Source organism: Mustela nivalis (assembly GCF_964662115.1).
Source record: "Mustela nivalis genome assembly, chromosome: 7".
Taxonomy (NCBI): domain Eukaryota; kingdom Metazoa; phylum Chordata; class Mammalia; order Carnivora; family Mustelidae; genus Mustela; species Mustela nivalis.
Window position 1 is genome coordinate 145,055,964 of NC_139026.1, and position 14,105 is coordinate 145,070,068.

The following is a 14,105-nucleotide window of genomic DNA, read 5'->3' on the forward strand; positions in this document are numbered from 1 at the left end:
ATTTTTCTGTTTTTAAACATTGAAATATGAGTCACCATGACATTTTTTTTTTCCAGGAAAAAGGTCATGTTAATAATTTTATTGGAAAGGAGCACCATCTAATAGCTTTTAAAAAAAGTATAATTGATCATCTGCCAAACTGTGACTCAGATAAACATCCATCTTGACCCCAGGCTGGTGTTCTTTTTATTTGATAAGCAGAGGGATCGGTATCACACTGTGGAAAAAGAAGTGCTCAACCTCCGCACACTCATGGGGACTCCGGATGTATGGGGTCTCTAGACTGTGGCAGGTGACATGGTGGAGACTGAGGGCCTGCTTTGCCCTTGTGGGAGATCCTGCACAGAATTCATTTTTAAGCCATCACTCTAAACTAACCATGACACCCAAACCTCAAACACAAGTGGTAGGCAGTAAAGGAACAACCTAACAGAATTCCATCTGCATGTATGTTAGAAGTGAGTTTCAGAACCTTTCAGACGTGACCATAGCCCAATGAAGCTGCTCCGAGCTGAGTTGACTAGGAAGTTGGTTGCTGGCTCCAAACACACCCCGGTAACAGGCAGGAGAGAATTCCATTTGCCAGCTGTCTCTGGGTTCTCCACACCCATACGGCATGGCTGACAGTCTAGCCCCTGACTGAGGTCCTGTTTTCTCTCCTGTCCCACACATGGCCTCTCACTGTGGCCCCCAGCTTCATCCAAGTCTCTGATATTGCAGTCTATTCTGCTGCCCAGGAAGTTCCCTTAAAGTGCTCATTTTCCCTCACTCCCATTACCCCAAACTGAGATGTCTGATCGCACCTATTCAGGAACTTCCTCTGGGATAAGGGATGGGAGCCAACCTCAGTGCCCAATGGGAAGACGAAAAGGTTACTACATCCTAACTCTTGCCCCAGTCAGTGCATGGAGGAAGGAACGGCAGCGTCGACAAACTGATATCACTCGCTGGTGACAATAAGATGTGCTGTTGTGCATCACTTCTGATTCTTACATCAGCCTGATAAGTAATTATGATCTGTTCTTGTTCTGCGGGTAACGACCCTGAAGCTTATGGGAACTAAGGGACAGACTTTGGGATTCTGTCATGTCATGGTAGTCACAGAAGCACCAGGGATCCCCCTTCTGATTTTTTTTTTTTTTTGGATTTTGTTGGATTCTGCCTCCAATGTGAAGATCAGTTTGCTAAATTCTTTCCATCTTTCTGTTGCTAATCTAATGCACGTCTCCACTGGGCCTTTTCTAGATGGCCACACAAACATCCTAGGGGTTTTCCTTCTCCCCACGTCTCCCCAGCCTGCTTTCTCTCTGCAGGTAAAATATCCCAGTGTTATTTTCAAAATACATGTGCTTTCATCCATGAAATCATTGCCAAGACCAGTGTCAAGTAGCTTTTTTCATGTTTTCCTTGAGGAGTTCTACAGGTCAGGACTTATGTTTTAGTCCTTCATCCATTTTGAGTTGATTTTTGTGTACGGTTTAAGTTAAGGGTCCAATTTCATCCTTTTGTATGTGGGTATGTTCCCAGCTGGCATTTGTTGAGTGACAATCCTTTCCTCATTGTGTATTCTTGGCTCTTTGTAAAACGTATTTTTTTTTCAAGATTTATGTATTTATTTTAGAAACAGGGAGAGGGACAGAGCAAGAGGGAGAGAATCCTCAAGCAGACTCATCATGGAGCACAGAGCCTGACCCAGGGCTCAATCATGTACATTCGGGTCATGACCTGAGCCAAAACCAAGACCAGATGCTTAACTGACTGAACCACACAGGTGTCCCTGTGGTGTATTCTCATGAAAGTTCAACTGACTAAACATATGTGGGTTTGTTAATGGGATCTCTATTCTGTTCTGTTGGTCATTATATCTGTCTTTGTGCTAGCATTTAAATAGACATTACTCCAAAGATGACACCCACGTGGCCAAGTACATGAAAGGGTGCTCACATCACTGATCATTGGAAAATGTACATATCATATCACCCCATCATTGGGAGATTTACATCAAAGTGACAGTGACATATCACCCCACACCTGTTAGAATGGCCAGTATTTAAAAAAAGATACGTGTTGCCAGTGATGTAAAGAAATCAGAATCCTTGCACGCTGTTGGCGGGAGTGTAACACAGTCCTGCTGCTATGGAAAGCAGAATGGAGATTTTAATTAAAAATGAAAAAATAAAACTACTGTGTGATGCAGTAATTGTACTCCAGGGTATACATGCAAAAGAATGGAAATCAGGACCTTGGAGAGATCTCTGCATTCCCATGTTCCCTGCAGCGTTATTCCTAATGGTAGAGATTTGGAAACTATCTGAGTGTCCAGGACTGATGGATGGATGGAGAAGACATGGGGATGTAAACACACATGCACACACACACACACACACACACAGTGCGTGATATTATTCAACTTTAAAAAAGGAGAGCCTGCCACATGTAACAATATAGATAAACCTGGTGCGTGTTATGTTGAATGAAATACGCTGGTCACGGAAAAATACTGCATGATCCCACTTATGTGAGGTATCTAGAATAGTCATAATGGAAGCAGAGAGTAAAATGGCAGTTTCCGGGGCAGGGGTAGGGGAAAAGGGGAGATGTTCAATGGGCATAAAGTTTCAATTAAGCAAGATGAGTAAGTTCTAGAGACCCACAGTACAACATTGTACTATATTTATCAATATTATATTGTTGGATATAACAATATATACATGTAATTGTTATGGAATATAGTATTGCTAACCAAGTCTTGTACATGTAAAAATTTGTTAATTTGTTAAGAGCATGATTTCATGTTATGTGTTCTTAACAACAATAAAAAATGTGTGCATTGGAAGAGAGCCACTCACCAAAGACTTAGTACATCATTTCCCATGCATTTTTCACAGCAGTCATAACACTTCTAACTTAAGTGACTCTAAACATTCTTCACTTTCAATAGAAATAAATTTGCTTGCTCTTGATGCCCACACAAAATAGTTGAGGCTGGTGGTAGAGAGACACGGTGATACACATACATTCTCTGTATCGATAAGGCACTTTTCTTGAATTTCCCCGGATCAAGCTTAGGTCTTATTGTTGTTGCTAAACTACTGTGAATTTGGTTGAAATAATAGGAAAATAAAATGTTTATACATCATCGTAGTTGTCAGTGGCTCCCTGAAGACCCTTGCTGGGTTAGATGGGTAGATGGTAGATGGGTGTGTGGATGGGTGGGTGGATGGACGGATGGATGAATGGATGAGTGGATGGATGGATGGACAGATGGATGGACGGATGGATGGATGGATGGATGGATGGATGGATGGATGGGTGGATGGGTGGATGGGTGGGTGAGTGAGTAGATGGTAAGTGGGTAGATGAATAGATTAGTGGATGGATGGATGGATGGGTGGTGTGTAGATGACAAGTCTGACCTAGAGCTCTGCCTTTAGTGATTCTTATACAGCTATTTAATACTTCTTGAACATAGTTTCATGATATTTTTCCTTACTTTTAGAAGTTTTCCCTGTATAAATACCCTGAGAAATAATCAAGTGGAGGAAACGTGAAAGTGCTTTGAAAAGTTAAAAGCAGCATGCCAAGGCAGTCAGTTTTTTACTGCTAAATTCTGGAAATTCAAAATGAGAGACTGAGTCACCTCATACTTCCTGGTGAGCAGGAGAGTTATTTTCCACACTGAGAATTCTCAAACTCGGTCGTGCAAATGACTCCTTCTGCCGCTGTGAAGTTTGGGAGCTGTTTTATCTATTTTTCATACACTCCACTCTGGCAGGCAGTTGTTAAGCTGGTAATGGAAAGGCAAGCAGTTTATTGCAGGTGGCGGTTAGCAAGCAGTCAGATAGCTTGAAGCTTATCCTCGCGACGGAACATGAGTAGTGACCCTGTGGACGTCCTAAAGGATTTCGGAGGAGCCATTTCAGGGATCAATGGCAGTTCCATTACTGTTTTCATGGTTAATCAATGGCGCACACACTGTGACACGCCGCAGTTCCCAGACACCTGGCTGCGTCCCACAGCCGCAGAAGGGTGAGCTCCCGAGGAAAAGCCAGATCTGAAAACCTCCAGGAAAAGGAGCAATATTGCTTAGTAAATTTCTCCTGCCACAGCAAAGGAAATCTACAGCTCAGCATGTTTTACTTCAGTACCCAGGGAAGATTAAAACAGAATTGATGATAGAGTTGGCAACAAATTGCACTGTTCTCTAGTTGGCTGAATAATGCACATGTCATATTTGAAAATAAAAAAGCCTTGTTTTAAAGAATAAAAATCAATGAATCCCCAAATGAGGTACATTTTAAACATCACCGAAAGTATTTTTTAAACATTCGTTGTCTTTTTTTCCTCCTCTCCTTTTGTCTCGGGATGTAAATTTCCAGGGTCTGTTTCAGGAAAGGACTTGAACAACATGCAGATCCTGTCTGCCGTTCCCACTCTCTCCAATTCACTTACCATATCATTTGCTGTGAAGATTAATATCCCATTGTCTGCCTGGGAGGTGGAGAACGCCACGTTACCCTAATATAATGAGGCTTTCTACAGAATTTGCTATTTTTAAAATCTTAACTGCAGCTTTTAGAAGCTAGTGGGAAGTCATGGTACACAGCAATATTTTCTGGTTTTCCGGCCCTCCAGTGGAATAACGAGAACGCTAACATGGCATTTCTTTCTGTCTTCTTCGCTTCTCTTGGGCAGACACTTACCTGGCTCATAAGGGAAATCTCGGCAAGAAGTCAGGACAGACTTATTCCCAAGACTCTTACCAACTATGAGTGTAAATGTGTGTTGGTGATGTCATACTTATGTTTGGGAGGTTACTCACTTTCCATCTCAATGGGTGATGTGTGCATGTGTGTGTCTCTGTGTGTGTGTGTGTGTGTGTGTGTGTATCATGAGAAATTTAAAAATTGTCACTTTAAAACCTCAATACATGCCGAATGCTGGGCTCCATATTTGTGTACCTTATTATGTAAATTCCCAAGTGCTTCCTAGGAGGTGGTCATGACCCTGAAGCCCGTGTTACAAGCTGGGAGATTGGGGCACAAACAGATGACATTTACTTGTGCAGCTAGGGTCACGAGTCTGTGGCGGACCCTCTGGAGGTCCGCTAGTGTCCTTGGGCGATAAATGAACTCCTGACCCTGCCTTTCAAAATATAGTTTCTTGGTCCTCAAGCAACTGAAACTGATTTAAACTCATGACATCATTCACAGACAAATAAAATGAGACATAAGCTATGAGACTTTAAAATAAGGGCTGGTGAATGGTTTAGCTAGAGGGCCAGGTGGTAAGTATCTCAGGGTTGGTGGGTCATCTGACAGTTTCTGTCCCCAGCACTCGGGCCTCCTCCTGTGGTATGAAAGCAGCCACAAACCTGCACAGACAGGTGTGGACGTGCCCCAGCCAATGTCATCCGAATGGTTAGGCCAGCGGGCTTGGCATCGGTGTTAGTGTTTACCAAGCCCTCATTTAAACCATGTGTTGGTCTTATCAGAGATGAGGGTGATGGTACAGATTTTCAACACTTTTCCTAGAAGAATGATCTGATTTCGGGGATATTTTGAAATTGAATCATTATGGAGAAACTGTCCTAGAATATATTGGGGAGTAGGAAGGTGGGGTGGGTTTTGAATGTCAGAAATTAGGACATAGTCACACATAAGGTAAGCGAATTCCCAAGTGGCTGAAAGAGAGGAGATCACTGAATTCTAAAGCTCTTAGTTTCTAGGAGTTCAGCCCCTCTTAGGAAATGGGTCCTGGAGATCTGAGCAGATGGCGGAACCTACTACATTCCAGTCCGTTCCTCACACTGACTCTCCGTGGGACTTCCTTCTGCTGGGCACGCATGGCAGCATTGACTCAGGGGCAGGTAACAGCTGTGTCTAAGATCACTGCGACGGAGTACCTACAAAGGCTTACATCTGACAATTTCACTGAAAGAATGCACAGTTTGGGAATCAAAACCCTAGTTTGGAATTAGGGGCATAGTGTTCACTTGGTAACACAAAGCACATGGATTTCACACTTATCAGAATGGCCAAAATCCAAACAGTGACAATACCAAATGCTGGCAAAGATGGGGAGTGACTCGCTGCTGGTGGGCGTGCAGAAGGGGGCAGGCACTTTGGAAGACAGGTTAGTAGATTCTTGCAAAGCTAAATATACTCCCACCATAAGATGTAACAGTTGTGTTCCTCAGTATTGACCCAAAGGAGTTGAAAACTTTTGTCCACCAAAAACCTGCACACAAATATAGCAGCTTCATTTAGAATTGCCCAAACTTGGAAGCAACCAAGATGTCAGTGGACACAGTCAGACAACATTTGTAACCAGTGAGGTGACAAGATCAGGATCTCATTACCATGACGATATCAAGCGATCAGCATTGTTGCTACGAACAATAGTTGTTCTCTTTCAAAGGGAGACTTGGAGGGAGCATCCAAGTTCACCTTACTCCCTGAGGCAGAGACTCATGGAAAATGTTAACAGTGTTGATGAGTGTGGGAGGAAGAGGAGCATCATGAGTTTCACCACAATTAAGATGCCAACTGAGTCAAAAATGAACTATTGGGACTTCATCAAGATCAAAAGGTTTTCCACAGCAAAGGAAACAGTTAACAAAACCAAAAGACAACTGACATAATGGGAGAAGATATTTGCAAACGACATATCAGATAAAGGACTAGTGTCCAAAATCTATAAAGAACTTTTCAAACTCAACACCCAAAATAACAAATAATCCAATCAAGAAATGGACAGAGGACATGAACAGACATATCTGCAAAGAAGACATCCAGATGGCCAACAGACACATGAAAAATGCTTCACATCACTCAGCATCAGGGAAATACAAATCAAAACCACAATGGGACACTACCTCACACCAGTCAGAATGGCTAAAATTAGCAAGTCAGGAAATGAGAGATGCTGGCGAGGATGTAGAGAAAGGGGAACCCTCCTACACTGTTTGTGGGAATGCAAGCTGGTGCAGCCACTCTGGAAAACAGCATGGAGATTCCTCAAAAAGTTGAAAATAGAGTTACCCTATAACCCAGAAATCACACTACTGAGTATTTACCATAAAGATACAAATGTGGTGCTCCGAAGGGGCACGTGCACCTGAATGTTTATAGCAGCAATGTCTACAATAGCCAAACTATGGAAAGAACCTAGATGTTCATCAGCAGATGAATGGACAAAGAAGATATGGTATATACATATGTATATACCATATCAAACAAAATGAAATCTTGCCTTTTGCAATGATGTGGATGGAACTAGAGGGTATTATGCTTAGCGAAATAAGTCAATCAGAGAAAGACAACTATCATATGATCTCCCTGATATGAGGAAGTGGTGATGCAACATGGGGGCTTAAGTGGGTAGGAAAAGAATAAATGAAACAAGATGGGATTGGGAGGGAGACAAACCATAAGAGACTCTTAATCTCAGGAAACAAACTGAGGGTGGCTGGGGGGAGGGAAGGAGGAGGAGGGTGGTTGGGGTTACGGACATTGGGGAGGGTGTGCTATGTGCTATGTGCTATGGTGAGTGCTGTGAAGTGTGTAAACCTGGATATTCACAGATCTGTAGCCCTGGGGCTAATAATACATTGTATGTTTATAATAAAATTAAAAAAAATTCTAAAAAAAAGATGCCAACTGAGCATGTGTGAGAGCCCTTCACCTATGAGGAAGGCAGGTCCAGACCAAACGCAGCATTGCACGCCTGTTTCATACCATGTGTATTAATGTAGTGGTCTTATGCTAAGGACATGTGATGCAACTTGGAGACACTACTTGCATTTATGATGTATTACCTCCCGCAAGGCTGTTCATGGTGAGTATGCTGAGTATTTTGAAATCTTCAAGGATCTCACCCTCCATTTGGAAATGAAGTAAAAAACTGAGGTTCTGAATCTTTGAAAAACCGATCAAAATCTGAATGTGCCAAAGTCATTATAGGTAGGAGAGAATGGGGAAGTGGAGTAATTTTTTATGGTTCCCAGAAAATCCCTTTCAAAGTACAATAGGTTGCTACTCAGAAAATCCTTGCTTTGAATTAACTGTATCTAGATCTCTCCTCCTCTGAGCACTTTATTTATCATTCCACCAGAGCATCTGGATGATTTTCACATATTTGTTTGGATCTTCCCACAGGGGCATTCCCAAGGGACTTTCTGGTATAAATTCAACTGTAAAGTTCATTCCAAAATATGCACATATACATAATCATGTACATATAATATCAGGTATGTTAATTGTTTTAAACATCAAGTACATAAACCATAGGGAAGAAAAATGTAAATTTTTCTGTCATTTTACCATCACTATTGATAAGTTTTTGCGCACATGTTCCCATGCTGTCTATGTGGCCAGGTAATGTTATAGGATGAATTAACTGGAAATCTCCGTGACCTCACAGTGGTTTAGCACCGACCCTCACAATGTATCAGTGACTCTCCAGTGGAGCTGTCGTGGGTATGACAGCCCTGTGACTCTGTGGCTTCCTGTCCCCCATTTGGTGCACTTTCCCCACTACAGGAGGTAGATGCAAGGGAAGGGACAGTTGTGGGAACTCAGAGTCTTGGAGGGTCTGTGGGAGAACAGGGTCCAATGAGACCCCCAGTGAGTCTTATTCTTCAGGGTGATGGCAGAAATACTCCTTGTAAGGGCCTACTTAATCAGAGAAAGCCATTTTGCTACAGTAAACTTAGATTGACCCCGCCCCTCCCAGAGGAACTTACTTGCAAAGCCTAGATACAAGGGCAGGTCAGGCCAAGTGAAGACATCCAATCAGTGGGGCACACATATATCTACTAGGGTAAATTGAAATTCAATTGGCCACCCATGTGTTATCTAGCAGGTTTTTTTTTTCTTCTGTGAGTGGCAGACTTAGCATGACTGTGCAGTGTTCTCTGCGTATTGCAATCTCATTGGCCACCTGTGTATAGCCCGGCTAAACTACCTCTATAAAAGTTAGTCTGTGAGGCTGGGAGAGGTCGCCTCTTTGCAAAAGACAGCCCTGACCGGTCAGTATGATTCTCGATGCTTGGCGCGAAATAAAGCTTTGCTTGACCTTCACTTTGTATCAGTCTCGCTCCTTTGATTACGGACCCTAACACTCCTCAAACTTAACACACACAAAACAGACTATCATATAAAAAAATGGGCAGAAGATATGAACAGACACTTCTCCAATGAAGACATACAAATGACTATCAGACACATGAAAAAATGTTCGTCATCACTAGCCATCAGGGAGATTCAAATTAAAACCACATTGAGATACCACCTTACACCAGTTAGAATGGCCAAAATTAGCAAGACAGGAAACAACATGTGTTGGAGAAGATGTGGAGAAAGGGGAACCCTCTTCCACTGTTGGTGGGAATGTGAGTTGGTGCAGCCACTTTGGAGAACAGTGTGGAGATTCTTCAAGAAATTAAAAATAGAACTTCCCTATGACCCTGCAATTGCACTCCTGGGTATTTACCCCAAAGATACAGATGGAGTGAAAAGAAGAGCCATCTGTACCCCCAATGTTCATAGCAGCAATGGCCATGGTCACCAAACTGTGGAAAGAACCAAGATGCCCGTCAATGGATGAATGGATAAAGAAGATGTGGTCCATATACACTATGGAGTATTATGCTTCTCAGAAAGGATGAATACCCAACTTTTGTAGCAACGTGGATGGGACTGGAAGAGATTATGCTGAGTGAAATAAGTCAAGCAGAGAGAGTCAACTATCATATGGTTTCACTTATTTGTGGAGCATAACAAATAGCATGGAGGACAAGGGGAGTTAGAGAGGAGAAGGGAGTTGGGGAAATTGGAAGGGGAGGTGAATCATGAGAGACTATGGACTCTGAAAAACAACCTGAGGGCTTTGGAAGGGAGGGGGTGAGGGCATGGGTGAGCCAGATGGAGGGTATTAAGGAGGGCAGGTATTGCATGGAGCACTGGGTGTGGTGCAGAAACAAAGAATATTGTTACGCTGAAAAGAAATAAAAAAAAAAGTTTCTTGTTCATCTAAACTGTTTAAGTAACACTTAAAGCTTATTTATTTGCCCAGTTAGGCTCTCAGGTGTGGGTAGAAATGTCACTAGTCAGTCTTTCATTCTTTCTTTTTTTCTTGAGAGAGAGAGAGAGTGTGTCCATGAGCAAGGGGATGGGCAGAGGGAGGGGGAAGCAGACTCCCCACAGAGCAGGAAGCCCGACTCAGGGCTTGATCCCAGGACCCTGAGGTGAAGGCAGATGCTTAACTGACTTGAGTCCCCCAGGTGCCCCTAGTTAGTGTTCCCTGATCTGTGTTTATAGGAGACAAAATTGTATTGAGTTTCAGAGTGTTTAAATATATAGCATGTATGGGAATCTTCCCCAGTATTTTTATATATCTAAAACTACACCTAATTTAGAAAATAAAATATTATCAGTGTAATGGTATGATGTCGTTACAAAAACGTGAGGAGGAAGTCATTCCTCATCAGTCACTATTAACCTTTATGATCTAGAGTTAGCTGTGTAATTGCCCTGTACTTTCCACGTGGCACCTGTAAGATGGAAATGAAAATAATACATCCCTCAGAGCTTTGTTACAAAGATTAAATAAAAAACTGTGCCATAAATGTTGGGTCTTTAAAAAAAATCTATTTGACTTATTTCGGTAGGATTATATAATCAAGCACTTAGGTACTTGCCAAAATATTTGATGCAATAATAATGTCGACAAAGATTTCATTTCTCTGAATTATAAATTAAAGCTCTATGGCCAAAGACCAGTATGAAACCAAATTCCAAGAGTGTACTCCCTTCCAAATCTGGAAGGTTATGCTCCTGGAATATGTGTGGTAGGAGAATTCTCTTTTGAGGAATTTCACACATTAGTCAACAGATAGGGTTGAATAACAGAAGCTATTAGTAAACTCATGATGTTTTTTAGAAATAGATTTTTCTTTACCTCCATCCACCAAAAAACCCACAACAAACAAACAAACAAACAAACACCCACCAAATAGAAAACATGGTAAACATAGTGACTGAGCCGTAATGGGCACATTTCAATTAACTTCATTTTACCTTCTCCGGTCTCCAAGGCTCCTGGCATCGGACTATATACTCACAGCACATGCCTGATGCCGAGCTGTGTGCACAGCTCAGCAGCTTTGTATTTGCCGGTCAGCGCTAAGGTTTTCTGCCTCCATGCTGAAAGGCGGTTCTCTATGTGTCTCCTCTGTTTCTGAACATCTTCCAAGCAAAGTCCTTAACTTCTCTTTGGTCCAGACTATCTTATCAAGGATGTTTGTAGAGACAACAGCCTTAAACGACAGAGGTAGTGTCCCCCTCTGCAGCAGAGGGAAGCTCGTGTACTGTCCAGCCCAGTAATGTCTCCATCGGGGCCCGGGAGCGGCCATGTTTGTTGCTCATTTTAGAAGACTGGCAGGGCCCCAGGCTGAAGATCGCGCTACTGTCACACAGCACACCGTGTCACCCTGTGCGCAGAGGAACAGTCCTCTCCACGTGTGTCTGTGGGAGCTGGAGCTTAGGTGCGTTGCGTTAACCCTCTGTCACTTGCCACTGGTCTGAATGATCAATCGGCTTTTACCTCTGACTCATCTTCGCCAGCATCCATGAAACCGGAGCAGGCTAGTCCGTCACCTCGCCATCAGAGTAAATGCAGACCCTTCTCACTTCCTGTCACACCACAGCTGAAGACGGGCACCATCCGTTCCATTTTCTGGTGGGAAAAGAAGCTGAACATTAAATAGAGCTTTGTGCATGCTCAGCTCAACTCTTCTGCATGTTATGACTTTATGATGGCTCCTTCTTTGCTTCTCACGTGTTAGTAAACACTTGCCTTCACATCCTCAACTCTGTCCTTTGCAAAAACTCAGGATGGGGGTTCCACAGGGTTTGCAGCCCTGGAAACCTGTGTCTTACGGGTGACATGTTTGTAAGTGGCCAGCCCTCCCACCAACAACCAACGAGGAATGCTAGGAAATAGGAACAGGTGCTGAGATGCCTACCTGGAGGGGGTCTCGGTCTTGGGCTGCCCTGACATAGCACAGAAGTGTCTTTTCTCACAGTCCTGGAGGCTGGGAAGTCCAGGGCAGCAGCATGGCCATGTTCTTAAGGATGGTCTTCTGGACTGTAGACGGCTGCTTTCTGTCCTCACCTGGCAGAGAGTGAGAGACACACCTCTCTTCTTCTTCTTACAAGATCACCGTCCTAGTAGAATAGGACCCCACTCTTACAATCTCATTTAACCCGAGTTATTTCCTAAAGACCCCGTTTCCTGATACAGCCACACTGGGGGTTTGGGGCTTCAGCATTTGAATACTGAGGTCACGATTCAGCCCGTAACAGAAAGCATCAGAGCAATTGAACACAAGGATGGATCAGGGTCCCACAAAGGGAGGAACGTGTAGCCAGGCTGACCTTTGAGGCCCTGTTTTTGCCCCGAGGTTCCCCTACTTTGAGAGGAGGAGCGGTAGAGAATCTCACCAGCAGAGGCCAAGGACAGAGCAGGAGTGACTGAGAGGCTGCGCAGAACCCGGGGGGCCCTTTGGGGACAGGAACCGAAAACTGCAGCTCAGGAAACGAGAAGGTTCTGGCCAACACCCTGGGCTTTTTGTCAGCCTGCCACCTAACAGGAAATAGGCCAGTCTTCCTACAATTAAAGGTCATGTTTGAAGGAGTGCAACCCCGGCCTGGTTTAAAGTGATCGGTGTCTACCGTGGCTGCTCACCAGAAGCAAAACAACATCCTGCCCGGAGGAAGAAAACATAATTCAGGATGTCAGATTAGCTGGACATTTTTTTTTGTGTGTGTGTGCACAGCGTCTGGAATTTAATTTTAACAACACTTGCCGTACCAGAGACAAAAGCAAGTGTCTGCGAGTGAAAAGACAGCGAAGCATGGACTAAAAGGAATATCCAACTATTTGAGTCGTGAGACAGGGAAATTAAGAGGAAACTGAATGGAGGGTTTCAGTATGTAATTAGAATATTTAAGAAAGAATTTGATTTCCTGATAAATACTCTGAGGACAGCTGGTTAAGCAACTCTGTTTGTCATTCAGAGTTCCGTTGGATCAGAAATAGAGTTGGTATTATTTCATGTTATTTTGGTCCGGCCGCATGGCTGAGTGTTCAATCCAGAGACATTTAGCTGCATTAATAATTTAGAACGGGCTCCTGCTCAGTGCACCATGCCTGTCCACTCCACCCTCTTTATGTTACATTCAGAACTGATAGCATTCTAACAAAAATTCCCCTATGCCAACTTCAAATAAGTTTTTAATTTTTTTCCTTTTATCTGAAAACTGCCTTCCCGGCACCACACTCCCTCTAAAGAGAGAGAGAGAGAGAGAGAAAGGAAATAGAGAAAAAGTGTGACAGTACCCCTGTCTCACCATTTTCAGAAAATCAGATCGCAACGTGCTCGGAGGGGCTCCTGCTGCAGGTGAGCAGAGATAACAGAAGCAGCCTGGGGGTGGAGAAGGGAGGGGGCCCCACCTGCCCCGTGCACCTGCCCCGTGCACCTGCCCCGTGCACCTGCCCCGTGCACCTGCCTCTTGCACCTGCCTCGTGCAGGTGGCTGTGCAGAGGGCGGAAGTCCCAGGTGGATTTACAAAACCAGTGAAAGGCAGTGAAGGGGCCATGGAATCCCCCCATCTTTCTGGAACTTCTGTCTCCCCAGCTGTAATTGGTGTTCTTATTCGTGCAGCGAACAAGGGGGATCATGAAATACGAATGCTCTCGACGGTATTTTTATAAATATCTTAAGAAGGGACGGAGGTGCACCCAGCTGTCACACCGTTAGTGTATTTATACACGATCTTGCTCGAACGTGAAGGCGAGAGTGGGAGAGATGGGAGAGCAGGTCAGGTCCGCCCCTCCGCGTCGCTGCGGGAGGCGGCAGGTTGGCCCTCGAGCCTCAGAAGCGAGTCTCACTCTGACCATCATCTTCCACACAAGGCCCGCTGAAGCTGCAGCCGACAAGGATTGGATGGGAAGCCCTCCGACGCCGTTCCCCTCACGATCCCTCTTTACAACCTCTGCGTTCCAGTCGTCCGGGTCTCGCTCCTAAAAAACAGCACCAA

At 44.0% G+C, this 14,105-nt stretch overlaps 1 long non-coding RNA gene across 1 annotated transcript; it reads right to left on the reverse strand.

The window, feature by feature from the left end:
• Positions 1-2,666: 2,666 nt before the first annotated feature.
• Positions 2,667-12,589, reverse strand: LOC309868394. Its single transcript, XR_014313682.1, has 4 exons — positions 12,507-12,589; positions 12,029-12,230; positions 11,082-11,739; positions 2,667-4,062 (listed from the first exon to the last, which is right to left on the reverse strand). It is a non-coding gene; the product is annotated as an uncharacterized lncRNA (long non-coding RNA).
• Between the last annotated feature and the right edge of the window lie 1,516 nt (positions 12,590-14,105).